This window comes from Herpailurus yagouaroundi, unplaced genomic scaffold, assembly GCF_014898765.1.
Source record: "Herpailurus yagouaroundi ecotype Mexico unplaced genomic scaffold, PumYag 28, whole genome shotgun sequence".
NCBI lineage: Eukaryota > Metazoa > Chordata > Mammalia > Carnivora > Felidae > Herpailurus > Herpailurus yagouaroundi.
The window spans coordinates 160,448,083-160,473,227 of NW_024412376.1; positions in this window are offsets into that span (position 1 = coordinate 160,448,083).

The window sequence follows — 25,145 nt, forward strand, 5'->3', positions numbered from 1 at the left end:
CACATACAGCCAACATGATACTTAACAGTGAAAGAATGCTTTCCTCCAAAGATTATGAACAAGGAAAAAAGGATCCCTTTTCATCTGTTTTATTCCACATTTCATTGGAGTTGCTAAGTGTGATAATTCAAATACTAAAGACAACAACAACATTAATATATGACAACAACAACAACAGGCATTCAGGTTGAAAAGAAACAGGTAAAACTGTCTTTTTGGTGTTTTGTCATAAATGTCATGATCCTAGATGAAGGAAATTCTATGAACTTTATTTTTAAAAGGTATTAAGATTTTACAGAAATTAACAGGGTTGTAGGATACAAGATCAATATACATAATCAATTCTGTTTCTATATGCTAATAAAAATCCGTCAGAAATTGAAATAAAATAAACAATACCATTTGTCATAGCATCAAAAAAATGAAATATTCATGGATACATCTGACAATCTATAGACTGAAACATGGGTGAGAGAAATTTAAAAGGGTACAATAAATGGAAAGAATTAATCAATATTTTAAAATACCGGTTCTCCATAAATTATTCTATAGCTTCAATATAACCTTCATCAAAATTCCAGCAGGGCTTTTTGTAGAAATTAAGAAGCTGATTCCAAAATTCATATGAAAATGCCAAGAACTTAGAATATCTAAAACAGTTCTGATATAAAAAGGACAAAGTTTGAGAACTTCTACTACCTGATTACAAGGCTTATGAAACTCTGAGTATCAGGGCAGTATGCCCTGGGTAAAAATATGAGTAAATCAATGAAACAGAATAGAGAAGCAGAAATAGACCCATAAATCAATAATTGTTTTTTGACAAAGTTGTAAAGTCACTTCAATTCAGAACATAATCTTTTAAATGGATGGTACAGGCAAATTTGAATATTCCTATGGAAAAAAAAATAAGCTTGGGTTTTCACTTTTCACCACACACTGAAATTAACATAACTGGGTTACAAACCTAAATGTAAAACCCAAAGTCATAAAACTTCTGGAAAAAAAAAAAAAAAAAAAAAAAAAAAAAAAAAAAAAAAAAAAAAAACCTTAGCATTGGTATACATGACAATGAGCTAGGCAAAGGCTTTTAGATGTAACATCAAAAACATGATCCACGTGAGAAAAAAAAAAAAGATAAATTGAACTTTATCAAAATTTAAAATTCTACTCTTTTTTTTTTTGCTTGAGAGAGAGAGAGAGAGAGAGAGATAGTGAACAGGGAGAGGGGCAGAGGTAGAGACAGAGAATCTTAAGCAGGCTCCACACTCAGCATGGCACTCAACATGGGGCTCAATGCAGGGCTCGATCCCACGACCCTAGGATCATGACCTGAGCCAAAATCGAGAGTTGGATGCTTAGCCAACTGAGCCACCCAGGCACCCCCAAAATTCTACTCTTTGAAAGGCATTGCTGAAATGAAAAGGCAAATTGCGGGGCACCTGGGTGGCGCAGTCGGTTGAGCGTCCGACTTCAGCCAGGTCACGATCTCGCGGTCCGTGAGTTCGAGCCCCGCGTCAGGCTCTGGGCTGATGGCTTGGAGCCTGGAGCCTGTTTCCGATTCTGTGTCTCCCTCTCTCTCTGCCCCTCCCCCATTCATGCTCTGTCTCTCTCTGTCCCAAAAAATAAATAAACGTTGAAAAAAAAATTAAAAAAAATAAAAAAAAAAGAAAAGGCAAATTGCATACCAGCCAAAATAATAAGAAAATCACATTGGTGGGAAGGGACTTGAATTCAGATTATATAAAGAAATCTCAATAACCAATAATAAGCAAAGAGGCCAATAAGTGAGTGGACAAATGGTTTGAATAAACACTTCACCAAAGTACATATACATATATCAAATACACAAGTGAACAAATACTCAACATCATTACTTATGAAGGAAACACAGATTATAATCACACTGAGATAATAGTATATACCTATTAGTACATCTGAAATGAAAAAATCTGATCACGCCCAGTGTTGGTGAGGACAAGAAACAGAGGAGCCCCCCACGAATTCCTGAAAGGACTATACAATGACACACTCTTGCACAAACAGTGGCAGTTTCACTAAAAGCTAAACAAACACCTATCATGTGAACCAGATATACCAATTTATGGAATGAGTATCCAGCCACAGCCTTGGAATTCTCTCCAGAACACACTTTCTCATCATGTGCAGTATGGATACGTTGAGAATTTTCCAAATCCTCAAAATGGGGCTCCTTCCTGCAACATCATCTTTTCTATGCTTCTTGCTCTTCTCGAATTTCCTAAAGCAGCAAGGAGAAATCAGGTTGCCTCTTTAACACTTTGCTTAGAATTCTCCTCAGCTAAATATCCAAGTTCCTCACATGCAACTTCTACTTTCCACAAAACAGAACACAATTTGACCAAGTTTTTTGCCACCTTATACCAAAGGTCATGTTTCCTTCAGTTTCCAAGAACATGTTTCTCATTTCCACCTGATAACTCATCAGAATCCCCTTCAGTGTCCATATTCCTGGCAACAATCTCTTCAAGGAAATCTAGGCTATTTTTAATGTGAATCTTGAAATCTTTCCAGCCTCTACCCATTACCCTGTTCCAGAATCACTTCCACATTTTTAAGTGTTTGTTACAGCAGCACCCTATTTCACTGTGCCCAAATCTTTATTAGCCTGGATTCTCCAGAAACCAACAGGGTATATGTTAAAATATATGGAAAGGGAGACAAACGGACAAAGACAGAGACACAGAGAGAGAGAGAGTTGGAAAGAAAGAGATGGAAAGACAGGGGAAGATTTTATGGATTTGGCTCACGTGATCGGAAAGCCTTTAGTGAGTCCAAAATATGATGCTGTGCATATTTCCTTAGTTAACTTGATTTGGCAATAACAAAATATAACTTACCTTGCAGAATTGTTTCTGACACACAATAATTGTTCATTTAATGCTAGTTTTTTTAAAAACCTATTCTCTGGGTTTCGTAAGTAAACCTGGCTCCTTTTTAACTCATATTTTCTCCTTATGCCTTTATATTCTTAAAGGAAACTCAGTCTTTTTTCTCAGAGCTCATGAGGTCAATCAACTCAAATTATGAGTGCCAAAATTGCATGGACTCTCAGCATATTTATAGAGAAGATGAAATTTTGTACTCTTGAATGCATTACATCAAGCCAAGGGTCTGATATTATAAGCATTTGGGATTTCTTCTCTCAGATGGATTATTATTTTTTTATCAAAAAATTGATTGGTTCAAACCCGTCTCAGACTTAACAGTTAAAACCAGATGTACTTGCGAAGAGTACTGTTGGAACAGGCTCCCCTCCCCAACCAAACCAAAGGAATAGAAATCATAAGTAAAGTGCCCAATAAATATTTGTTGAATATGCTTTTTAAGAGCCAATCTTTGTTTTACTTTGAGCAGCACAGCACCATCTCCCTTACATTTGGTACAGTATAATTTTATCTGAGTCAGTTGGAACATGTTTCTGTATCAGAAATGGCTCTCCTTTCAAAAAGTTTACAGTCTCGGTGGGACAAAGACAACCCATGCTCATTTTCAGAATAGCGATAAACTACAGAAAGCTTTATGTTATTAAGTAACAAAATAAGTACTAGGAAAACAATCCAAAAGTGTTGAGCAACAAGAGATCTCATCGCGGGCTATTGTAGTCAGAATGTTTTTATAGTGAAGGGACGCAAATATCACAAAAACCATGGTCAGATAATCAACTGAAGTATCTTAAAGTAGAGATGCCCTGAATGCAATAAATATTTTAAATACAATAGAACTCATTGGCTTAGTGGTGCTTACAGGAAACCTGTAATTCCTTTTCTAATATTAGGTGCCTTTGGGAAAGAATGGTCTTTGCAATTGCAAAAGTTTTAGTTAGAATAATTAGACATCGCTCTGGTGGCTTATTACAAATAAAGTTTGTATTTTCGTTATATTACATGCCCATTGCTCGCCTATACTGATGGGGAAGGGAGAGGATTCTGCTCCAATCACTGGAGAACAAGCTGATATATGCTCTGCCTGTGATACACTCTGTGTGTCAGCTGGAATTCGAGAACATCCGGGTCTCCGTGACAGAGGAAGAGACAGCCATATGATCGTGCACCAGGCTCTTATATTCTTGGGCAAGAAGTGCTCTCATTTCTGCCCACAGCTGGTTCACAATGCGCAGTCAGTGTCCAGCCTAAGTGAAGACAAGTTGGAAAATGTGGGTGAGCAGACAGAATGTGTGTTTTGGATTACTGTTCTCGCACCGTTTATTCTTCGGGTCAAACATTCCTTCTCCTGCCATACATAGAGCATGGCCATCCTTTTCCAGGGGAGACAACTGAAGTTCCAGGTTCGAACCAACAAGCTCATCGTGGACAAAGTCTGGAATCCCTAAATACTGCAAAATCGTTCTTGCATAAGGTCAAGATATTCTCTTGGTCAAAAGAACCATGAACAAAAAGCCTAGTTTTCATTCCCCAGGCACCTGAAAGAACAGAGAGAGGCAACTATTCCCATCAGGAAAGGTGAAAATAAGAGATGGGCCATAGTCACTCACCCTGAAAAATTCTTCAATGCCATTGGTTCAGACACTGTGAGTTCCCTCTACCCTCAGTATGGTCTTATTTTTTGATTAGGTTATGATTGTGACAGTCAGAAAGATCTTCTTTGTCTATGCTTCTCTTTGGCCCTTAGCTCTATCTTCTTGTTGAGTTCTTGTTTTCCATTATCCATTTCCATTGATATGTACTGTTTTTTTTCTGTTCCCATTCGGCTCAACGCATTCTTGAGTCATAAGAATCACTTTTTTTTTTTTAAGTTTATGTATGTATTTTGAGAGAGAGAGAGAATGAGAGCAGTGGGTAGAGAGACAGAGAGAAACCCAAGCAGGCTCTGCACTGTCAGCACGGAGCCTGATGTGGGGCTCGAACCCACGAACCATGAGATCTTGACCTGAGCTGAAGTCAGACGCTTAACGCACTGAGCCACCCAGGCACCCCAAGTATCATTTTTATGAGAATTTTTAGTCTAGGTTTGTTGGGTCTGGCCAGTACAAATTTCTTTAAGTGAAGTAGCAAACTCGTTATGTATTTGATTCTAGCCAGTTCCATGTTCCGGTAACCACTACCAGATTGTCCTTTTGAAGGAAAAGTTCTAGGCTCTGCTCTATTTTACTGATCTCCCACCAACTCTTTCTTCCTACATCTTGCTTCTCTCCCTCCCTTTCCTCTCCCCCTGCTTTCTCCCTCTCCCCTCCCTCTCTCCATTGACACTATAGTTTTTGTAAAATGACTATATTTTTCATCTGATCCTAATTATTGCCCTAAGTAATTTTTATCTAATAGAAAAACTACAGTGGGTCAGAGTATCCTTAATCTAATTTTTGCTGTATGCACTTAGCCAGTTGAGAGGTTTGGGGTGTTATGTAACCTTATTCTAACTTTGCCTCAGAGTTGAGTTTATTTTTTTACTTTTTACATTTTTACGTATAATTATACACAATAAAATTTGGAGGGTATAGTATACAGTTGTCTGAGTTTTGACGAGCATACGTGGGCATGTAAGCATCATTACAATCAAGCTGTGGAACGTTTACCATTCCCACCACCTGCCTCCCATACACATTCTTATTCCTTTTTCCCCCAATTCCCAGCTCCTAGAAATGACTGATTCAGTCTCTGAATCTGTTGTGCTGTTTCCACAATGTCCTATGAAACAAATTACACAGCATATAGCCCTTCGAGACTGGCTCCTTTCATCCAGCATAGTGCATTCGATATTTATCTGTTTTTTTTTTTTTTTTTTTTTATTCTATTGCATGGGTATGCCACAGGTTTTCCTTTTTCTTTTTTTCCCCAATTAATTCACCATACCAGTTGAGTGACATTTGGTTTGTTTCCAGTTTGAAATGATTATGAATAAATGGTCAATAAATATTTGAGTGCACATTTTAATATGAACATAAGTGGGCTTTTTTTTTCCATTTAGATTCTACCTAGGAGTAGCATTGCCAGTTGTGTGACAGGTGTATGTTCAGCTTTAGGAAAAAAATGACACATGGGATTCTAAAGTGGCTGACCCACATTGCAATGTGTCAGCAATGTGTGAGAATTCTATTTGATCCACAGCCTTGCCACCATTGGGTGTTATCAGGTTTTTAGTTCTGTTTTGTTCTGTTTTGCCATTCTAATATGTTTTAGTAGTAGCTTGCAATGGTTTTAATTTGCATTTTCCTAATGACTAACTACACTGAACATATTTCCATAGGCTTATTCACCTTCTATATGCTTTCTTTGTTGAAGTGTCTGTTCCCAACACTTACCCATTTCTTACTGTGTTGTCTGTTTATTGAATTTTGAATCCTGAGTTAGTTGCTATTCCTTCTTTCTTTGTTTCCTGATAGAAGAGTCGAGTAAAACTTTTTTTTTTTTTTAATCTGTTACTTTTAACGGGAAATTGTTCTAATTGTATGTTGGAAATGGGGCCAAGGTTGCCAGCTTTGCACAATCTCTACTGTCCCCTTCTGCCTTAGAGATAGAGCACACATATTCAGCTGTGCACATGAGAATCCACACAATTAGATCAGATTCTCCCCTCTTCCTTCAGCTAGATAGAACTCATGAGACGAAGTTCTGGCCAACAGGATGTATGTACATGTGGTCAGTACACCTTGTGGAATGCAGTTAACCCTTGATCAATGCAGAGATTAGGGGCGTCAACCCTGCACAATCGAAAATCCTTGTATTAACATTTGAGTCCCCCAAAACAAAACGGATTGCCTACTGTTGACCCGAAGACTTACTGACAATAGAAAGCCAGTTAACACACATTTTGCATGCAATCTGTGTTCTTAGAATACAGAAAACTAGAGAAAAGAAAGTGTCAAGAAAATCATAAGGAAAGGAAAATACATTGACAGTCCTCAACTAGTTTTATTAAAAAAATTCATGTGTAAGTGGACCCGTGCTGTTCAAACTCATGTTGTTCAAAGGTAAATGGTGCATCCTTAAAGAAAGAGCTTGCCCTCTGTTCTTTTCACCTTCGTGTTGGCTAAGATGTAGTCTTTAAAAAAAAAAAGTTTTATTGGGGCGCCTGGGTGGCTCAGTCAGTTAAGCGTCCGACTTCGGCTCAGGTCATGATCTCACGACTCGTGAGTTCGAGCCCTGCGTCGGGCTCTGTGCTGACAGCTCAGAGCCTGGAGCCTGTTTCAGATGCTGTGTCTCCGTCTCTCTCTCTGACCCTCCCCCGTTCATGCCCTGTCTCTCTCTGTCTCAAAAGTAAATAAACGTTAAAAAAAATTAAAAAAAAGTTTGATTTATTTACTTTGAGGGAGAAAGTGAGCATGAGCAGGGAGGGAGCAGCGAGCAGAGGGAGAGAGAGGATCCCAAGCAGGCTCTGTGCTGTCCCTATGGAGACCGAAATAGGCTCGAACTCACAAACTGCAAGATCATGACTTGAGCCCAAATCAAGAGGCCAATGCTTAACCCCCTGAGCCACCCAGGTGCCCCTAAAACGTAGTCTTAATGGATGGAACTTCAGCATTAATGCTGGACCCTGAAGCTACCTTAAAAATGGTAGAATCGGGGCGCCTGGGTGGCGCAGTCGGTTAGGCGTCCGACTTCAGCCAGGTCACGATCTCGCGGTCTGTGAGTTCGAGCCCTGCGTCGGGCTCTGGGCTGATGGCTCAGAGCCTGGAGCCTGTTTCCGATTCTGTGTGTCCCTCTCTCTCTGCCCCTCCCCCGTTCATGCTCTGTCTCTCTCTGTCCCAAAAATAAATAAACGTTGAAAAAAAATTAAAAAAAAAAAAATGGTAGAATCTACTGGTAGAACCAGATGATAGAAAGAAGGAAACCACCTTACTCGTTTTGAATATTTATTTTCAGGCTTTAATAAGAGATACATATTAACTTGTTTGAACTTGGTTTTTTGCTTTTTGTTTTTGGTTTTTGTTTTGTTTTTGTGGCCTTTCTGTCCCTTTTCACTGAACCTAATCCAAACTTGTGAATGACCTCAAGGAACCTAGATTTTACACTTCAAGGAAATCTAGGATCTCCTCAAAGATAAAATAATCATTATAGGGGCACCTGGGTGGCACAGTCGGTTAAGCGTCCGACTTCAGTCAGGTCACGATCTCGCGGTCCGTGAGTTTGAGCCCCGCGTCGGGCTCTGGGCTGATGGCTCAGAGCCTGGAGCCTGTTTCCGATTCTGTGTCTCCCTCTCTCTCTGCCCCTCGCCCGTTCATGCTCTGTCTCTCTCTGTCCCAAAAATAAATAAACGTTGAAAAAAAAAATTAAAAAAAAAATCATTATAGAACAGAAAGATATAGAAGTAATAGAACCATTTTAAAGAATAATCATTCATCAAATACTGAGATTTTTGAGGTTATCCATTTTGGAGGAGATAATGTCAGAGCCTTGCTCTGAACGCAAAGGATGAAAAATTAGTGGGGGTGTTGTGTACAGAAGTGAAGATAAAGCATAAAACAGTTTTTTTTTTCCTGCCTGCATTATTTAGTTCAGTTATACTTGAACACTTGGCCTTCACAGAGATAATATTAGGTTTCTGAAATCTTAATAGTTATTAACAGGCTCAAGTGGAGGGAAGGGGACATCTCCTAACACAGCGAAGGGCTACACAGTGCACTGCTTTGGACAAAAATGTGGAAGCAGCCATCAGCCTCAGAAATTCACAGCTTCCATAATGTTTACAACGCACATTACTTTACCTCCACTCCCTTCTCTCAGAGCCCCCATTAAAATGTTTCTCTGTTGACTCTCTTTGAATCTTTCTTTCAGTATTTTGACATTCTGTATTCCTGGGGCTTGGGGGGGGGGGGTCAAAGACAATTTGAAACAGTATTTTCTCAAAGAATGGAAATATTTATGACTCCCCTGTGGCAGCCAGACCTGGCTCTACTCTTGGTATCTGTGTAATATCTGTCCATTCTCTGTATGTATCCCTACCTCAGATGAGGTGGAACTCACCCCCGAGATTGGCCTGAACACCCACAGCAGAGTTCTGCCCAACCTGCTCGGTCATCTTTACTCCATCAGAGATCAAGAGAACAAAGGAGAGTCTGACATAGGGTACCCAAGTGCTGGACAACGTGCAGTCAAAGGGTTCACACAAATGTTCTAGCCATTGAGGATTTCACCCACTATCCTGAGAGACAAAGACAGAAGCACATAACCACAGGGGAAAAAAGAAATCTTGCTGTGACAATGAGAAGAACAAGCAGAATGTACATAAGTCATGGAGAGAAGATTAATTTGGAGTGGGAATGAGATCAGGAAAAGTGACAGTAAGAAGTTTCCTCTTAAGTAGATCATCCAAAAGGCAGATACTGGGGCAACCTATGTTCCAGGAAGGTGGACTGAACCAATCAGAGACGAATAAAGGGTGGAAAATTGTGCTATCCACCTTTTCTTTAGTTATTTTGCCATGTCAGCCATGTTTGTTCAAATGGTACATGCCCATCCAGGAAGAGCCTGCCCATCGGCAGGAGCCCTGGATACCCCTTTCTGGTCACCAGTCACATCTTCCTCCTTCTTTCCTTCTCTTCTCGACTCTGAGCTCTTAGGTATAATCCTACTGTTAGGATTTTGCATATGTTTTCCCAGCACCTGATTATTTTCATTATAAAAACATTTTGGAGTGAACTCATTCTCTGGATTTTTTTTTTTTTTTTTTTTCCCCGCCCCAAAATCTTATACTCTTTCCAACTAAAAAAAAAAAAAAAAAAAAAAAAAAAAAAAAACACACACTTACCTGGCTTTCAAATGCCAGCTCTTGCATTCTTGCTTGAGAGTTCTTCAGGCTTCTGAAGCCTCTGATTGGTTCATCCATCTGCCCTCATGAAGCACTCGGCACCCATACACTGATGGGACTTGGTGCATAGATGTTACAGGTCCATTGGCCCTCAGGTAGGATAACTGTGAGGCGTGTGCTCTCCCCCAGCTTCCAGAGTTTACCCAGTAGGATTAAAATCCAGTTCGTTTCCCTCAGTGAAGCTAGTTTGATAGGGTACCCTTTGAAAGCCTGACTTCCTTTCCATTTTTCACATCCTCGTTTACCTAACAGGGGGTTCTTAAATTCCCACCTCTATAAATTGCTCTTAAAACTTTGCCCTAGACTGTGCTTCTAGGGGAAGTCAAAATAAGATACTCATGTTAAACATTTATTCCTTTCCAAAAAGTATTAGATATTAACTCAACTCAAGCTGCTACTTATGTCCGGCCAGACCAGGTATTTGGTTTATTCCAATAAATATAGATATAGATAGATATATAAATCACATAGAAAATATAAAAGTATATGAAATATATATGTATCTGTGCATATATATTATATATGTAAGTCTAGATTCAGCTAATTCATGAAACTGTAAGTAGTTCAAAGTAGAATCTTATTATTGCTTCTAAGCATCTATCCTTTTGATCTTGTGCAAATTAAATGAACTTACTTTTCACTCATCCATGTGTCTAAATCGATTGAACAAAAGTATAATCAAATTAGCATGCAATGCCAAAAGGATCAGACCTAGGTATACACATGAAATTAGAATTCTCACTGTGTTGGAACAAGTAACTTTTGCAGTCTTTCACTTTATTCTTGGAAATTGCCCTCAGAGCATTCGCTTCTGTACCGCTGTGTCTGATCAGCATTTTTTTCATTAGGAATTCAAGTCTAAGTGAAGTCGTTTTCAGTATCTTTCTGGGTTGTCCTACTGTGTGCATTACGTAGAAGGCAGAAAAGCCAGAGGAGTTATGTGAATGGAACAAGGAAGTTTAAGTGTAAAAATCTACATAGATTATGAGAGTATGACTGAATGAAAAACTGAAAATAATGGAAAAGCTCAGCAGGTGGTTTGCTTCTGAAATCTAAATAATGTTCCAAAGGGATTCAATTAATTAGTTCGCATGTACTAACTCCTACATCTTCTTGCTACTAGACATTCATGGCATAGGAAGTAAGCATAGTGGGATATATCACTGGATTTTGATTTCACGGTGCATTTGGGAAAGACTTGTTCTTGTAAATATGAGGATCACTCTCTGAGCTATCCCCAAATGAACGGCAATAAAGGTGGTTTGATATAATGCTACAGTTACCACTTTACTTCAATGACTCCAGGAAAGGTGTTCCTCCCAGTGGGAAGAAGGCTGTGTGCTACCAAGAGGTAACTTTTGGGAAATCCATGCCTCTGGGATCAGTGGTCTTGTCTTTCAATTTCTTCGTGATGCTTTCTAACAACTCTGTTCAGTTTTTCTTCTCAAGGCTCGATACCCACATTTTCTCCACTTACTATGATCTGTTTCATCAGATCATCAAAATCTGGTCACTTTTCTATGTATTTCTGCCACTCCACAAAGAATGCTGATTTCTGGGGATAGTCTGATGGCAGAGTCATAGCAGAGTGGGGCTTGCATTTATACCATTGGGGTCCCCTTCTTTTCTTTTTTTTTTTTAATTTTTTTTCAACATTTATTTATTTTTAGGACAGAGAGAGACAGAGCATGAACGGGGAGGGGCAGAGAGAGAGGGAGACACAGAATCTGAAACAGGCTCCAGGCTCTGAGATGTCAGCCCAGAGCCCGACGCGGGGCTCGAACTCACGGACCGCGAGATCGTGACCTGACTGAAGTCGGACGCTTAACCGACTGCGCCACCCAGACGCCCCCATTGGGGTCCCCTTCTGGCACTAAGAGAAATCGTGGGGCTCCCTATACAGCACTAAGCAAAACTACAAATTCTGTCAGTAATTTTTGAGGAATCTTGGGTCACAAACAGGTTTCACAGCAGAAAGATTTCAACAGGAAAATATAAATATTGTTATAATGAAATGATGCATTCCCCCATGGAGGTAGAATTCTCAGATGTTCCCTAAGATTCTCAGCCTCCCACGTATCGGTAATTTCTGCCAGTCATTCAACCAAACACCAATCTAGGTGCTGCTCTGATGGGATTTTGCAGGTGAAACCGAGTTCCCAAATCATTTGGCTTTACGAAAAGATTATATTTGGTGGGCCCAACATAATCAGGTAAGACTTTCAAGGGGACTGGAATCCTTCAGGAAAAGCTATTTGAAAGGTGACAAAGGTCTGACAACTGTAAGAGTCTCCACTACTGGTTTTGAAGATAGAGGGGATCATGTGGTAAGGAACGGCACGTGGCCTCCAGGACATGACCGTGACCCCCCCATCCAGCTGCCAGCCAGACTTGGATCCCAGTTTTACATTTAGAAGAAAATGGACTCTGCCAACAGCTGCTGGGTTTGGAAGCAGATTCTTCCCCAAAGTCTTCAGATAAGAATTCAACTTGGCCAATAGCTTGAGTATGAGACCGTGAGCAGAGAACCTAGTTAAGACTTGCCTCAAATTCTGACCTACACAACTGCGAGGTAGTAGGTGGTGTTGTTTAAGCTGCTGCATTTGTGGAAGTTGTGACAGAGCAATAGAATCTACTCCGCACATCCCTGACAGTGGCTCCCTCTCCTGGACCAGCAAAGATTGTTGGTTCTCCTGAGGTGGTTTGCCTGGATGCTGATTATCCTTGCTGAATCCTGAGGGATCCTGCTCATATGAAGTGCACAATCGGTACGAAGGGCCAGGTCCTAGCATCAGACACTTGGAGTTCGAATCCTGACTCTGCCACCTTCTATCTGTAGAAACTTGTATAAATTGCTGAACCCCTGTGACCCACAGTTGGCTTATTTTCTAACGCTGGTAAAATGGTAGTAATCACAACCAGAAGACTTTTCCTGACGCACATTCAATGCTCAGCATGCATCCTCGCACAAGTTAGGCAACTGTCTGAGACCTCATATAAAAATAAATCATAAATATAAATGAATGCACAACTTAATAGAGTCCAAATTTCAAATCAGTGAACCTTTTATAAACCCTTTCTCTCTGCCAGGCTGTGGGAATAAACATAAGATGGCAAAATGTCACAGCCTTTACTTTTGAAACCTCTCCGAATAATTGAGAAAAACTGACATAGGAGCAAAGGTATCACTGATACCTTTTGACATGGCCAGTAAAAAAGAGACGATAAGACAGAGGTAGTGCTACAGAAGGAATTATTAACTCTATGCTCTGACGGAGGGCAGGAAGGGAAGGAAAAAGACTACCTCATGCATGTTGACATTTGATTTGGGTTTTGAAGAATGGACAGAAGCTGATCAAATAGTCAAAGACTACAAAAGCACTTCAAGCAGGGCAAGGAGATTGTACAATATCCCTGAGATAATGAATATTATAGGATCTATTAGGCCTCATAGGGGTTCTAATGGCGGAAAGAAAGCTTAGCTAGATTAAGCTCAGAAGATATTACGTTGAATCACATTCAAGGGCATCTGAGGGAGAATCTTCCTTTAGGCATGATGAAATCCAGAAGCTCATAAAATGTTGGCAAGGATTCTATCATCTATCTATCTATCTATCTATCTATCTCCTTCTCTCTCTTTCTTGGCTCTTCTCTTACTATTTTGGCTTTATTCTCTAGTAAATAAGATCACTTCATATGACTAAAAAATGTGGTTTTTATTTCGAAGACTAAATTCTAATGGTTGTCAGGCTAGAGGCAGAAAGACTCCGTTTCACAAAAACCATGTATCAGTTTTCAATGATGACCTCGGCCCATGCACCCACTTTGAATCAAGCCCCGTGGCCTGCCAAGGTCATATGCTTGTCTTGGCAAGACATTGAGATAGAAAATCCCCAAGAAACCACATTAAACGTGTGCTTCCTTTTCCCAAAAGAATGGAGGTGGTTTTGCCAGAAGAAACCAGGAGTGCTGGCTATAGTAAAACAAACGGAAAATATAAGACCCTTGGTATCATGGGAGCATAAAATGAGAGGGGTAGAATCCTGATGTATCTTTTTTGTACACTAAGGAGTTTCAACCTTATCCTGCAAGTGATAAGGAGTTTGTGAAGGACTTTAGTCAGTGGAGATGGGTGCTTGAATTTTGTGCTTTCACACTATTCCATTGATTCATGATGGCAACTGTGCACCTGTGAAGAACATGGTGGATGGACTTCAAGGTCTCTAGAAGCCATGGAATACAGATGACTATCACTTAGCACACAAAGCAATGGAAGCCCAGACACAAGCCCAGTAGGAACTGCTCAGGGCCTCTTTGGCCTTTCCACTTAACATACATAATCTTCAGATGCATGACTGCCAGCAGCCATGTCTCCCAACGCAAAGGTCACCATGAAAGAGCATCTTAAGTAGCACGTCAAAATGACATTTTGTGATTTGGCATAATCGCTTGCTTAAGTGCTTGTATATTACATGATCTTGCCTTCACAAGGCTGATGATGCTGCCAATTCTCCTTTTCTCCAATTCCTTTCTAAAATTTTGCTACGTTCTAATAGCTGAGGATTCCTCGTATGCTTGCAGCCTCCACACTGTCATTATTTTCGTGTTTTGATTTCAGTGTCTGTGCATAATTTTATGCCTCAAAGAATATCATTCAGGGTAAAAAAAAACAAAAACAAAAACAAAACGCTTCATGAGTTAGAACCCTAAATTCATTTGTCCATTAGTTTGTTAATACAGTCAGTCACCAATCTGTTCACTATGAACCCCCTGGGTACAAGGCACTGAGAAAAGCAGAGTGATACCAGAGGTGGAAACGGTCACGTCCCTATCCGTTGTGAGTGCAGAGAATAGGGCAAGCGTGGTGAGGTGTTCTCCACCAGCTGCTGTGAAGGGAAAAAGAATCAGGATCAAACCACACAAAAAGAAAAGTATAATATACATAAGTTAGTTCAAGAAAACCTTTTTTTCTATGATGAGGCAAACATTATAGATTTAAAAAAGAGCTTGTCAGACCCGTCTGGCCAGCAGACCAGGTTCAAGTGTTGGTCGCCATTGGAGACTACAATGGACACATCAGTCTGGGTGTTAAATGGTCCAGGGAGGTAGCAGCTGCCATCCATGGGGTCTTCACCCTGGCCAAGCTATCCACTGTCCCGTGAAGCAAAGCCACTGGGGGAAAAAGATCAGCAAGCCCCGAAGTGTCCAGCGCAAGGTGACCAGATGCTGTGCTTCTGGGCTGGTGCACCTCATCCCCACCCCCAGAGGCGATGCCATGGTCTCACCCATGACCTCTGGAAACAGACCGTGTTGGCCATGTCTCCCTATTGGGAATTCACCGAGCATCTCGTAAAAACCTGCACCAGAGTCTCCGTGCAGAAGACCCAGGCTCTAGCTTTGGCCACCATACAGTTCAATACGAGGAAAAAGAAGTGAGTTAAAACCTGTTTAAAAAAAAAAAGAGCTTGTGCTCAGAGTTGCTTCACGAGGCACCGTGTAGACACTCCGACTCACAATGGCTCACTGAGTTTTCTAACAGCCTTTTGCAAGTGGGGTTCTCCCGGAAGCTGACTCTGAGATGGAGCGTTGAGTCCAGGATGGTTGTCTTCTTGGAGTCACTACCTGCGGAAGGTACAGGAATGAAGAAGACTTGAGGAGGGAAGGGCTGAGCTGTGATGCCCTCTCAGAGGAAGACTTGGCCTTGCCAGGAGCTCTGCAAGAGGGACAACGGGGAAGAGAAATTCTGTGCGGGGTGGAATGGTCTGGTCTTCATGTACCGGTTTCGATCAGCCACCGGATGCTGGCTGGCCCAGAGAGGGTGTGACCTTGGGCCAGCTGCTCTCTTCTGGTGAGGCAGTTCCCGGGGACAGCTGACAGCTGAATGGTTGTCGGCCGGAAGCCCCCCATCCCCAGCAGTTGGATGTGAAGCTTTGTCTCCAAATGAGGGTCTGTGCATTCTATTACAGCGTCTGCTACATCACCAGTGTCTACAAGACTATGTTAAGTGGGAATCTTACCTCTTACAGACACTGGGATCAATTTTCCCTGAGTGTTGAGTTGGGCTAGACCCCTAGGTGGGATATGCAGAGGAAAGATTCCCTTGATCAGAAACATCTGCACTATTCTATGGGCAGGATTTAATCTCTCGTTATGCTCAGCTACAAAAGTTAGGATTTCCTATGGGCAGCCGGCTTTATCCTGAAGTACATTTCACTTCTTCTTATCCATCAACTGTGGCTTCATTCAAAACCCAATTGTGAGCCTCAACTCTAAGCCAAAATGATACTATTACTGCTTCTACTTCTACTCCTCCTTCTACTACTACTGTATTACTACTGACTAAATGACATTCGTTAAGCATTCTCTTTGTGTCCTGAACTATTCTGAGCAATTTACATGTAAAAATACCTTTCATCCTTCCAGTAAATCTACTTGGTACGTAATATCATCATCTCCATTTTGGAAACAAGGAAACCAAGGCAGAGAGAGGATACGTAACTCACCCAAAGTTGGACAGCTCTTAGGCAGGGGCTCTTGAATTTGTACCCACGTAGTTTGGCTCCAGAGTTTGTCCCTGAATACACTCTGTACCTCTGATGATTTGATCATTAGGGGAGTCTTGCCATTGACTGATTGCATTAACTATTCACCTCTATCTGCATTCATACCCTTTGCCATATGATGTTGCAGTGCTCTGCCGTTCCCAGGAGTGCGGGCTACTCTACCCTTAAGTCCAGATTCAGCCACGTCCCTAGCATTGGACGTGTCTTTAGAAATGTGATGCAAGGAGAGAGGTGAAAAGTGCACGCCTTGTTGTGTTCGTTCTGTCTTATTCTTCTGCCGTGGGCGGGGCACTGTGTCTGAGATTGCTTGTGTTGGAAGGTGAACCCCGTAGGGTGGAGCTGAGTTATCCCAGTTATCAGGGCAGAAGTCATTCTAGATCAGTCAACAGGTGGTCACCCTCAGCCAGGACCAGCACAGCCTCCTGGTCTACCTCAAGCTGACCACAGATGCACGCGTGAGCTTGGGGAAGTTCTGATGAACCCTGAGGATTGGGGGCTAAACAAACATTTATTATTGCATGCCACTGAGTGTTAAGGTTGTTATGCAACAGTTGTGTGGCAATGTAAATAGCTAAGTTGCAGGTGGAAATTAAATTAGATATAAATGCAATGATAAGGACAAGCTCAGTGTTCAATGGGAACAGAAGAGTAGTGGCTAGGGGGATGTGGCAGACAGCTTCTTCCAGACTTTACACCTTTTTTTTTAATGTTTATTTATTTTTGACAGAGAGACAGATCATGAGCGGGGGAGGGGCAGAGAGAGGAGACCCAGAATCCGAAGCAGGCTCCAGGCTCCGAGCTGTCAGCACAGAGCCCGACGCGGCACTCGAGCTCATGGACCTTGAGATCATGACCTGAGCCGAAGTCAGACGCTCAACAGTCTGAGCCACCCAGGTGCCCCCCTTATTCCAGACTTTATACTCAGTGAAGAGTTCCTGGAGGAGCTCACATAAAAGTCCTGGAAAAATGATTTCAGAAAAAGAAAAAGGGTGTATGTCAGGGAAATGTTTCTTACTTACATCCAGGGGTATCCAGTATGCCTGGACCATCCTCTCTGCAACAGCCGTATTTTAAAAAAGTTGTGTGCAGATTGAAGTGTAATACATCGAATTTCACTGTTTCAGCAGCAGACAGTTCATTAACTACACAATCTCTTAGATGAAGATGTTTTTTAATTGTTTTCATGTTTATTTATTTATGAGAGAGAGAGAGAGAGAGAGAGAGAGAGAGAGAGAGACTGCAAGTGAAGGAGAGACAGGGAGAGAAGGAGACACAGAATCTGAAGCAGGCTCCAGATTCTGAGCTGTCAGCACAGAGCCCGATCGGAGCCCAAACCCACCAGCAGTGAGATCGTGATCTGAGCCGAAGTGGGACGTTCAATCAACGGAGCTACCCAGGCTCCCCATGACGTTTTTGTTTGGTTGGTTGGTTTTGTTTTTTAATGGAAAGGAAAAAAAAATCTGGAAAGTGAGTAATTTCCAAAAATATCTGGTGCATGTTGACTCCAAGTAGATAGATGCACCTGCAGAAGACATAAATATATGTCATTTAAAATTTTGAAACAGGATAAGTCACTTCTGCTAAATGCTAATTCACACATGTCTATATTTTGAGTGTTAGTTTCATACATGTCTGATAGAAATATTAATTATAACTATAGTGTTCAAAATATTATTCCACTTCCGCATGATTTCTTTACCTTAAAACAAATCTTTGTTTTTTCCAGAAAATATTTCCCTGGGAAAAATGCCCAAAACCTCCCTTCAGGTTTGGAGAGTTTCCCAAAAGCCTGAATTCTTCACCAACTGTCCAAGAGGCGGACTTTGGAGATGAAAGCAATCACATGTAATCAAAAGACGTCTGTAAAATCTTTCTTTATTATTATTAAACAATTCTTTGTGGTGGCTGGCTTTTTATCTTATTTTACCAGTACTGGACGTCCGCCCTACTAAATTCTTTCTTGTCATCAGTCAAGAAAGGCCTGTTTCCTAATAATCCTTGAATAAATAGGGATTAATTGATTTACTCTGTCTAATCTTGCAGTGTGGATTCATTCAGGGAGCAAACATGGCCGTGTGATGTGGGCTCTGTGTTAGGCTCTGTGGATGCAGATATGAAGGCAGAATGGTCTTTGCCGTTGAGAAGCTCATGGCCTGTTCTGGGAGAGAGATGAGTAAGAGGAGATGACAATAAAATGGCAAACACTGGTGGTCGTTGAACAGCTCTTTGAGACAAGGAAGAGAAGGTGACAATTATTTCTGAAGTAGAGACCAGGAAAATATTTACAAAGGGTATTTATCTTCTCGCTGTACGTTCCTAGGCTCTCTGTTTATGCCTCCTCTACATCAGCACTTGGTCAACTTTTCTGTAAAGGGTCAGAGAGTAACTATTTTAGGCTTTGTGAGCTACACGGTCTCTGTGGTAACTACACAGTTCTTCCCTTGTGGGGCAAGTGCGGCCATAGACAATATGTCAAAACATGAGTATTGCTGGGGATCAAGACAATTTTATTTCCCAAACCAGGTGGGGGTCTGGATTCATCCCACGGGTTGTAATGGCCCTTCCCCTGCTCCCCATGAGTTTGAAATGTTGATGGTTCTCCCCAGTCCTTGGTAGGGGGAGATAAGTCAATCAGAGAAAGACAAACGGCACGCGACTTCACCCGTATGTGGACTTTAAGAAACAACACACACACAGTAAAAGAAAAAAGAGAGAGACAGGCAAGGAAACAGACGCCGAAATACAGAGAACAGACTGGCAGTGGGAAGAAGGCAGGTGAGTTAAATAAATAAATAAATAAATAGTAAGTAAATGTGTCAACGTCGATGCTTTCAATCTCAGATTCTCTTCTCACTCTCTGTTCTTTTCTTTTTTTTTTTTTTTAAGTTTATTTATCTATTTTGAGAGAGAGAGAGACAGAGAGCAGGGGAGAGGCAGAGAGAGAGGGAGAGAGAAAGAATCCCAAGCAGGTTCCCCACCAGCAGTGCAGAGCCTGATGTGGGGCTTGAACTCACTAACTGTGAGATCACAACCCGAGCCAAACCAAGAGTCAGATGCTGAATGGAACGAGCCACCCACGCACCCCTCGTTCTGTATTCCTTTCATAGGTGTCACTGTCCATTCTCATGACCTTAAATGCCTCCTGTTTGCCAAACGTATGTCCCCACACATGATTGCTGTTCTAAAGTCGAGACCCACCTACCAGGTGCCTGTTGAACATGTTTCTCTGGGCTATCTCTCACCTCTACCAAAATTGACAGAGCTCATCTCGTGATCTCCCCTAACCCTCTAGGCCAGGTCTGGTCCTGAGTAGCACCCTGTCTTTCCACAAACAGTCACTCCATTCACCTGTTTGCACAAGGCAGAGAACTGGAAGTCAGTAGCAACACTTCCTTCTCCACTACACCACTCCCTAAGTTCCTTCCCATAACAGCTCTGAGGGTGCCCACCTCTGTGTGTCACCAAGGTCACACCTTGGTCTTGTCAACATCACTTCTGCGTGGACCATTCCAATGCTTTTGTAAATGGTCACCTGGCACCCACTCGTGTGCTCTTTTTCTCTACCCATTTTCCAACCACCCATCGGAGGGGTCCTTGGAATAAGATCTCCTATCATGTCCTCCCTGCCTGCGACCTAGCGAAGGGTCCCTTGGGATGTGCAGAGAGCCACAGCTCCCACCCATGCCTGTGAGATTCCTACTGCTAATGTAAGACATTGGAAAAAAAACAAACAAACAAAAAACAAAAACGCTGAGACTCAAAACAACCCAAATGTATTACCTGATAGTTCTAGAGGTCTGACCTTCACAATGAGTCTCAGGAAGCTCAAATCAAGAGATTGGCGGGGCTGCGTTCTTCCTGGAGGCTCTAGGAGAGAATCTATTTCCATGCATTTTCCAGTCTCCAGAGGCTGCCCACATTCTTGGCTGGTGGCCCTGTGCCAGAAATCACACCATTCTGACCTCTGCTCGCCACCCCCGCCCCCCTGTCTCCTTATCTGACTCTGCTTCTCCTGCCTCCCTCTTAGAAGGACCCTGTAATTCTCTTGGGCCCACTTGGATAATCGGGGGACATCGCCCATCCCAAGATCCTTAACTTAATCTATAAAGTTCTTTTTGCTGTGAACATGGGCATCTTGGGGCAGGAGGGCATTATTCTATAAGCCACATCAGGCCTCCTTATTTATTATGCTCCTGATACACTGGCCTTGTGTCTGCATCCGCCCAAAGCAACTACCTCTTCCTCCTCCAAATCCTCTGTGCCCAGTATTCCTTTCCTCTAGGATTCTCTCTCTTCAACTCTGTCTTGAGCCAAATCTTGATCTCTCCTTTTTAAAAACTGGTTTAAACGTTTACCTATTTTTGAGTGAGAGCGACAGAGTGTGAGTGGGGGAGGGGCAGAGAGAGAGAGAGGGAGACACAGAATCCGAAGCAAGCTCCAGGCTCCGAGCTGTCTGCCCAGAGCCTGACACGGGGCTCGAACCTACGAGTGGGGGGATCATGACCTGAGCTGAAGTCAGATGCTTAACCGACTGAGACACCCAGTCACCCCCTGATCTCTCTTAACGTATAAGCCTAAGTGCCTTTCTTCAGAGAAGCTTTTTTTGACACCTTCCTTCAATACCTTTTATATTAAGTTAACCCTGATTTTTTCTCTTATATCCTATAAGGGTTCTGTTTTAACACTTTTCACCCTTGAACTTAAATCAAACCATGACATAATTATTCCTTGGAAGTCTGGATGCTCCGCCAGAATGTGAGCTTGCTGAGGACAGTCACTGTATTTGTACTGTTAATGTTTCCTCTTAGCATCTTACGAAGTGATGGGACCATTGTGCATGCTGACCAAATGTGTGTCGAATGAGTTAACGGGTTGGTGAATAAATAAATGCACCGCTAAAATGTGACTCTTAGATAACAATTTTACAAGAGGATGCGACAGGTAACTTGATCAAAGAGATCAAGCTACATGTTAGGGGAGTCATGACTGTCATTGACTGACGGAGCTCCGCTCCCTGGGCCTGGACACATCGCCGAAGTAAGAGGACCGTCGACAGCGATGGCAGGACTCGTTTCGTATGAACAACAAGCTGTGTCGGCTCCAGGGTCCGAGTCAATTGGTAAGGCAGTTTTCTTTTATTCTGCAGATAATGTAGGGGGTGGCAGAGGCTTTGAGCAAAGGAATGATGTGATTAATTTGGAAATTTTTATGAAGATCTCTGCCCTGGTTTTATGTGAAATGGCAGATTCGAGGAAGGGGTATCAGATATGAGGCTAAACCATTAGCTGTGCCACAGAATGATGTAGCCGTGTGAACCTCACACGCATCAGAGGTACTTAGAGACACGTACAAGAATTAAATATGCCTCTTTGCTTATCATGGTGGTTGAGATTTCAGACTGTGCAGTTCCAGTCTTTGGTGCTCTATCCTGGCTTTGTTATAAAATGTCTGTGTCACCTTGAGTAAATTACTTTATCTCCCAGGCCTTAGTTTCCTTTATCTGTAAACACGTAGATAATAAAAAACCATGTGATTTAGTCTCGGCATTGAATGAGGTCATTCAGGTCAAGTGCTTGGCAAAGAAAAGAAACACAGTGTACATCGAATAAATGTTAGATGCTATTATCAATTTGGCTGTGGCTGTGAGTTTTTTTGCTCTTATGGATATGGCTGATGGGGTGCGGTGTGGAAGGAGAAGGGGTCCCTGAATCTCATCCACACATCACCACGACATCTCCAGTGAGGACAATCCTTCTCCTGAGACCAAACCCTTAGTGTCAACACTGACTCCCACCCCATAGCCAATTCTCCAGGAACTCCTGGTGGCGCCACTCTAAGTGAGCGCTGCATGGCCCAACTCCCACCACTGCTCCCTCCTGCTTAGCTGAGCTTGGCCTGAGCTGCCCTGGCTTTCCTCTCCTGGCTTCTGGCAAAACCGCCCTGCTCCCTCCCCCTTCCCCTCTCACAAGGCAATGTGCTCTCACACAGCTCCCAGAGGCATCAAACACTACTTTAGGTTGGGTCCTATCTTTGTTCAAACAAACCCTGCAACGGCTTCCATTTTACTAAAGATATTAGCCCCCGTGGTTTTATTCAGTGGGGACCATGACCCTCACTTGCATACTGTCTGCTTGTCTCACTGGGTTCCAGACACCTGGGTTCTCTCTTTTCTCCCAACCCCTGCTGAGAGCTTTGGTCCTGGTCAATCCCCCTTGCTTAGGTTACTCTCTCCACAGGAATCCAAATGCCTAATCCTTTTACCTGTGTCAAGAGGATGCTCAAATCCTACCCACTCCCTGAGGTTGACCTCAACTACCCTAGGTACACTTTCTAACTATGCCAACCTGGCATCCAAGATGGCCCTTACCTATTTTCTTTCTTTGCTTGTTTCTTTTGTCTATAGTCCTTTTTCACATCCTAACATACAATTTGCTTATTTATTATAATTATTGTTCATTCCTTCTCTAGAATATTTGCCACGCAAGGGCAGGCATCTCTGTACGTTTTGTTCAATGACCTATGAAGCCCCCCAAACAATGCCTGGCAATAAATATTTGTTTAAAAATATATATAAAATTAGGGACACCTGGTGGCTCAGTCGGTTGAGCGTCCGACTTCGGCTCAGGTCATGATCTCACAGCTCGTGGGTTCGAGCCCCGCGTTGGGCTCTGTGCTGACAGCTCAGAGCCTGGAGCCTGCTTCAGATTCTGTGTCTCCCTCTTTCTCTGCTCCTAACCCACTAGCATTCTGTCTCTGTCCCTCTCAAAAATAAATAAACATTAAAAAAAATTAAAAAATATAGATATATAAAATTATATAATATGCATTACATATGCTAGGCTTTGCATGACTGCATACATGCCTATTACACTTTATCTTTTATTTTTTTTTTAATTTTTTTTTCAACGTTTATTTATTTTTGGGACAGAGAGAGACAGAGCATGAACAGGGGAGGGGCAGAGAGAGAGGGAGACACAGAATCGGAAACAGGCTCCAGGCTCTGAGCCATCAGCCCAGAGCCTGACGCAGGGCTCGAACTCACGGACCGCGAGATCATGACCTGGCTGAAGTCGGGCGCTTAACCGACTGCGCCACCCAGGCGCCCCGCACTTTATCTTTTAAAAGCTAACAGCTATTCAATGCTTATTCTGTACCAGGCACAGTTCTGATTGCTATACACGTCTCATCTCATTGAATGCTTCCAAGAACTTGGAGGTCTGCATGCTTCTGTAACAGTATATCACAGCAGCCAAAGACGGTGGTTAGTCAACAGAGAAAATCTTAGGATCTCAAACCATCAATAAAGGCTTTGAATCTCAACTCTGCCACTTACTAGGTGTGATGCCTTGGACAAGTGACAACCCCCCCCCCCCCACCCTTTGCCTCAGTACCCAGGTTTTCCCAGTTGTGATGCGAAGGCATTATTATAGCTCTGATTCATAAGATTGTTGTAACTATCAAGGAGTTAACACACGTAAAGGATTAGGATGATATCTGAAACAGAGTATACATGAAATAAGTGCTAGCTATTATCATTACAATAAATATTTTATCAATTTTATGCATTGTAAACCTGAGGCTCAGAGAAGCCAATTAACTTGGCCAAGGTCAAATAGATAATAAGTGGCATTCAGGTCTCTGGTTCCCAAACTGTGTTTTTAACCACCATGCAACTAGGAACACAAAAGGAGGAGCCCTTTGGGGGAAAATATAATGAGTTGAATTGTGGATTTCTGTATCTTCACCCCGGGATATTTTCTACCTAAATTTAGACTTCCTAGAGAATATTGAATCTCTGGCTATATATTTAATTTTCTCTCCAAGCTGGCATGAAGCAGACTTGATCTTTGGAAGACAGCGGGGTTCATGTGATTATTTTCCCGGCCTTTGCCAAAAGTCAGTCATTTAAAAGTCTTTGTGGCACAGGACCAACTGCTTTACACATCAGCTGCTCTGTGAAAAAGTTGAAAATGTGATAGATTTGCTGACAAGCGTATTTTATGTTTGATGTGCATAAATTTTTGCAACGATAAAAATAGAAGCAGTTAAGAGTTACTGAGTGGCTTGTTTTTCCTTCTGTCTCTTGAATATTTTGATCTTGAGATAGAGCAGGTGTCTTGCTTGTTTTCACCTGTATTTTCCAGTTTTAACTTCCTCAGTATGCATTCCTTCCTTTATAAGAAAGTATTCACACCTACTATGTGCAAAGTTATGTGTCAGGGCCCTTGGCAACAGATAGAGTAACAAATATTGCATTACCATCTGATAGAAGATATGGAAAACCATGTACTTCTCAAATCTAGAATTAAAACCTTAGGAAAAGCCATAGTCATCCCTCTGAAACATTGCAACAGCCTGTGCATGCTCTCTCAGATTATCTAAGTCATTTGACACCCAGTAACCAAGGTCACTTTATCACACTGCAAATCTAACAATCTCTCTCTCCCATAGAAATCCCTTTAATGGCTTCCCATTGGAGTAAAGCCCAAAGTCACCCCCGTGACCAGGAATGCCATCTATGATCCCACCTCCTGCTGTCTGTTGTCACCGAACCTCCGTTGACCTCTAACTTTCTCACCCCATTCCTCCACTCTAGACCTTTTTTCACCTCTCAAATACCCCAAGCTAGGTCTTGAATCCGAGCATTTGCATCTGCTGTCTCTTGGGTTCATTTTATGTTCTCACAGATTTCTTTATATCTAAATGGTCCTCTTTATTTGTGTTAGCTATAGTTTCTTCTTTTTGAGGCCTTCCCATAGTACACATTGCAAATTATGG